Source organism: Musca domestica, unplaced genomic scaffold, assembly GCF_030504385.1.
Source record: "Musca domestica strain aabys unplaced genomic scaffold, Musca_domestica.polishedcontigs.V.1.1 302, whole genome shotgun sequence".
Classification (NCBI taxonomy): domain Eukaryota; kingdom Metazoa; phylum Arthropoda; class Insecta; order Diptera; family Muscidae; genus Musca; species Musca domestica.
The window spans coordinates 435,395-441,466 of record NW_026712303.1 but is presented as its reverse complement, the minus strand read 5'-3'; positions in this window follow the sequence as shown (position 1 = coordinate 441,466).

Sequence of the window (6,072 nt, the reverse complement as noted above, 5' to 3'; positions counted from 1 at the left end):
GCTCTCGTAAAAAGGTTTATACAGGGCATTTCAAAGCTCTATGATATTTGGTACAAAATCAAAATCTATCTAATTTTATCGTGCATTTTACGAACTATAGCTATCTCTGAACCGGGTTTCTCCAAATTTTACGTATTAGCTTCTAGACTGAATTCGGTCTTATGTACGAAAATTCAGGTGATTTGGGCTGATATTGACCATTTAGTGCACATTTAACCCGAAATGAAGATATATATGGGAGCTATATCCAAATCTAAACCGATTTCGATAAAATTTAAAACAGCTATTCCTGTGCTCCATCTAATACCTGGTACCAAATATCACGGTAGTGGAGTGAATATCACGAATGTATGGGACTAAAACACTAAATCGGATGAAAGATATACATGGGAGCTATAGCTATATCTGAACCGATTTTCACTAAATTTGATATACTTGCTTCTAGGCTGAATTTGGTCCGATGTACTAAAATTCAGTCCATTTAGACTTATATCGGCCATTTGGTGCACAATTAACACGAAATCGGATGAAGATATATATGGGAGCTATATCCAAATCTGAACCGATTTCGATAAAATTACAAACAGCTATTTCTGGGCTGTATCTTATATCTGGTACCAAATATCATTCTTGTGGAGTGTATATTACGAATGTGAGAGGCTTAAACACAAAATCGGATAAAACATATATATGGGAGCTATAGATATATCTGAACCGATTTTCTCCAAATTTTATATACTTGCTTTTAGGCCGAACTCGGTTGGGTGTGCCAAAATTCAGGTAATTTGGACTGATAGTGGACATTTGGTGCACATTTAACCCGAAATCGAATGAAGATATATATGGGAGCTATATCTAAATTTGATCCGATTCTCACCAATAGGGTTCGTCCTTGGGCCAAAAAAATATTGTTTGGAAAATTTCATCTCAATCGGATAATAAATGCGACCTGCATTTTGTTCACAAGAATACATGGACAGACGGACGGACATACGGACTGACATGCATAAATCGACTCAGAAAGTGATTCTATGAAGGTTCTCAAAAGTAACTATGGGTCTATCTCGTTCCCTTCTCCATGTTACAAACAAATGCACAAAGACATAATACCCTTACCACTATGTGGTGTAGGGTACAAATAGTAATGAGAACAATAACTTTTACAAAAGCAACTTCAAAAGAGCATATATTGAGATGCCTAGTGTTGAACTTGACTCTATTCTATCGGATGACACAACTATTCGACCGAACGATTCCATCAAGCATTAGGAGTCGCTGATATAACTATAAATATTAGTTGAATGACAATTTTTATACCCTCAGCCATATGGCTATAGAGGGTATATTTGATCATTTGATACGTCCAAAACGAGCCTCATCGAAATAACGGTTTTAGACCCTAGGTTTTTTTTTTTTTTGACCAAATCCGTTTCAGGATCTTTGGCTGGTGCGCACGAGATCGAGTTCGCAGATGGGTAATATCGGTCACTCCTTCTGGTACTTCCCCCACAAAATCTCAATATTAAAAAAAAAAATACTGCACGAAAAAAGAAAAGATAACCCGATCCAACTTTGCATATCCTAATATTTGCATCAATGCTAGGTCAGGTGCGAAAATGGACATCTACAATCAATTTTTGAATAATTTTTTGTTTTTTGTAATTTTGCCCATACCAATATTATAAGTTTAATTAGCACAGAAATTATGTAACACCTCGAAATATCGGTTTCCCACATAGGAAAGTATATGTGGATGTTCCTGCCGAGTCGTCCGTCTGTCCATGTTAATTTGTAATCACTCCTACAGGTCGATCCTCACGAATTGGATACATGGAGGTGGGGTTATGGTAAGAAAAAAATCCTATTGCTTTGGAGATGATCACAAAATATTTAGGGGTTGAAAATATCCAAAAAAAAAAAAAAAAAAAAAATGAAAAATTTCCTGATTTTGCATTTGTTCTACAGGTTGCAATTATGGACCAATTGACGCGGAATTTAGCATGGGGTTAGAGCTTAGGGCTGGGCAGAGGTCTTCCAATTTCGATGGGTAATTTTTAGTGGGTGAAATGGTCCATTAGCATTTGTGTTAAATAAAAGTAAAATTATCCATTAAAACGCGGATATTTTTAATCCCGGTGACATCACAAACAGAATAGGTCAATTTTGACCGTTACGTAGATGCCATATAGATATATAAATATATATAAATATATATATATATATATATATTTATATATATATATATATATATATATATATATATACATATATATATATATATATATATATATATATATATATATATATATATATATATATATATATATATATATATATATATATATATATATATATATATATATATATATATATATATATATATATTGTATATTGTAGCGAAATACATACAATGTACAGGGTGAGATAAAAAAAACTGCAACAAAGTCCAACGCCATAATTTTTACATTTTTTTTTTTAATTTTATTGAAAGAAAGCAAGAAATGTCGGAAATAGCATCAAATTTTGGAATAATTAAAGATTTGTTAGAATTGGTCATCGAATTATGGTCTTCAAACGGCCAATGAAACCGTCACACGCTGCCCGAATGTTGCTCTACGGTATTATTGCCCATTTCCGTCGAAGGGAGGTGATCGACACTTTGGTATTTTTTATTTCATTTTGTAACCATTCTTGGGTGGCTCGTGGTGAGTACGACGGTGCTGAGTTCTGTTGGAATTTCCGAGGTCTGCGGCCAAAATATTTGCGTTCCCAAGGCTTTAATACACCCTCCAGTATATTTTCGCAATAATATTCGGCATTTATTTTAATACCACTGTCGGTTAATACGAGCAGAGAGCGACCATCGACTGTTATGGCATCCCACACCATCGTCATGGCCAGCGCTTAAGTTCTGGTGGCCAACCGAAGATACACATTTTAAGCAAAACACGATAATTTTGCTTGTTTACAAATTGCTGGAAAATGTTTTCTCATCGGAGAAAACTAAATTCGGCAGTTCACTACTTTCGGCCAAGCGAAGAAACTCTTTAGCTCTTTTGAGTCTATTTTCTTTCTGTTGCGGTATAGGTTTTTGCACTTTTTGGAATTTCAATGGCTTTACCCTGAGCTCATTTTTCAATATTTGCCGAATGGAAATTTACAATATGTTCTGCTAACGAGCCATTTTTCCGCCACTGCGATGCGGGTTTTGATCAAGTCGCTTCTTTACTTTTCGAACCATTTCTGCTGATGTTGCTGTTTTTTTTTTTTCGTCCATTTCCTTGACGTCGGGCTACACTCCCAGTATCACTGTAACGAGCGATGGTTCGAGACGCAAAAGATTTATTCACATTTAAATACTTGAGTGCTGTATCGATGGCCACTTGTGGTTTTCCAGCCTAATATAAAGAAAACACACTATCACGCTTAAATTCCATCACGAATAACTTTTTTTTTTGAAAATTCCCAGCAAAATGCTTTTGTACGCTTGTAAACAATATAATGAGCTGTCATTGGAATAATTTTAACAGCTGTCGTATTATGGTCCTTTACATTCGGTTGTCGAAAACTTTCCTTTATTTCATAAATTTACCACCATTTTCGAATCGATTCAGGAATTTCTTTGTCCCTCTCCATTAGGATCTGCGATCGCAACTCTTTGACTTTTACTTTTGTAATATCAAAACTTAAATCGTAAAAGCGGTAGGAAAAAGGTAAAAGAATTATCTGCAGTGGGCTTATATTTTTGTACAGTTCAAAATATAATTTATGATATATGACATAATTTTTTTTTTTGTTTTTGGGAAAATCTATGTAGATAAAGTTTATTTTGAATAAATACATATATGTAAATTAATTATATTATCGTGTTTCCCCAAGTGACTGTGCACCTCATCCAGGTTGTTGCACCCTCCACCAGCAAATAAGTACCAACCAATTTCCTATAGAAATTATTAAGAGAAATGTCTCTCTTCTCTTATATAAGTACAACTCTAAAAAATAGCTGCGTAAGATGCTCCCCGCTCGTCGCTTTGCCAAACCCTCATCAAATGAATAATATTTGCAAGTCAACTTGTTTGCCATTATAACGTAGCAGATCTTTGCACAGACGACGAGGCTGTTACACACAAATGTAAATATCGACGAATATTTTATTTTATTTGTGCACTTGTGCAAAATTGTGTTAGAGAACGTTTCAGATAGATACAACGTCATGTCAAACACAATTTCAGTGTTGCCATTTGATTGCTTTTACAAGTGTTTGCAAAAATCTAGACTCTTTCAAATATATCTTGGTCTTAATCATGGCAAAACAATAGAGGTAAACGCATTTGCTGAGTTGAATATGCCAACCCTTTTCTGAAGAACTCGACCTTGTAATTTTTCAAATACAATCAAAAATTCATCATCTAAAATATTTCCGTATGACGAGTGGCAGAATTTACAAAAATAATAAATAATCTTTTATTTTTGGAGTTTCTTGGCACATAAAAATTGTTTCTCGTTCCATATCTGAATAATGCCAAGTCTATTCATCTGTTCTTGGACTTGAACATATAAAGATAAATATCTCAAGGAAACGTTTTCGGTGATGTTAGATCTTGTGTAGGTCTCGAAGAACGTTTCATTTTAGGTCCGCCTGTAAAGATTAAATTCCAAGAATTCCCATTCCCTGCTATATGGATTCTATACCAAAACGATCACTTACGCTGTCCATTTCCTATAATGAGTTTAAGGCCAATTCGACTAAAAATGAGGGGTAACAATCTTCTACCAGCAATGCATGAACAAGGCGTCTTCATACTTGTCCTAGGCGAAATAAAATTCAACCGGACCATAATTAAGTTTTACATGACTTATCACCTCGACTTTTGTAGCCTCTAAAAGGCGGAGAAATAACAAAATATTTGGTCGGAAATAAATTCAAAATTCTTGCCTGCTGTACGCCCATATTTTTTTATTTTTGGAAAAACTACAGTCCGGCCGTTCCGAACTTTGAATACCCTCTACCATTCTGAACGAATAATACCGAGTGTAGCCGTTATATTAGCGTCTATACGATGAGGTGGACCAACATAGGCTACTTTTGTCATAAGTCATTACAATATTCAAATCCGATACTTGAAAAAAAAATCGGTATCTAAAATAACGAATATAGGGAGGTACCGTTATATGGGGGCTATACCAAAACGTGGACCTGCACAGATAATTTTCTGTATCCATTACGAACTTCAAATACCAAATATGAAACACTTCCGATGAATAATGTCGCTAAGATCATCTAAGTACCGAATATCGAGAGGAACCATTATATGGGGGCTATATGGAGACGTCGACCTGCACAGACAATATTTTGTAACAGGTTGTAGCATCCGTTACGAACTTCAAATACCAAATTTTAAAGAATACCGGCGAATAATGTCGCTAAAAATTACAAAAATACCGAAAAGGGAGGTACCGTTGTACAGGGGCACAGACGGACGGATATCGCTAAATCGACATAGAATGTTATCCTAATCAAGAATATATATATATATATATATATATATATATATATATATATATATATATATATATATATATATATACTTACTATGGTGGAGGGTATAAAAATATATAACGGAGCCGAGTTCCACAAAATGGAAATTCACTTATTTGGGCTGATATTAGCTATTATTTGCACACCTGAAACCTGCACACACAAACCTGAAATCGTATATGGGAGCCATATCCAAATCTGAACCGATCTTGATAAAATTTGGCAGATGTATTTGTGGGTTGTATCTGATACCAAATATCATTGCTGTCGAATGCATATTACGAATGTTCCAAATCGGATGACACATATATATGGGAGCTATAGTTATTTCAGAATCGATTTTCACCAAATTTGATGTACTTGCATCTAGGCTGAATTCGGTCGGATGTGCCAAAATTCGGGTCATTAGGTCTAATATTAGCCATGTGGTGCACAATTAATCCGAAATCGGTTGAAGATATGTGGGAGCTATATCCAAATCTGAACCGATTTTGATAAAATTTGGCAGAGTTATTTCCCAGCTCTATAAGATA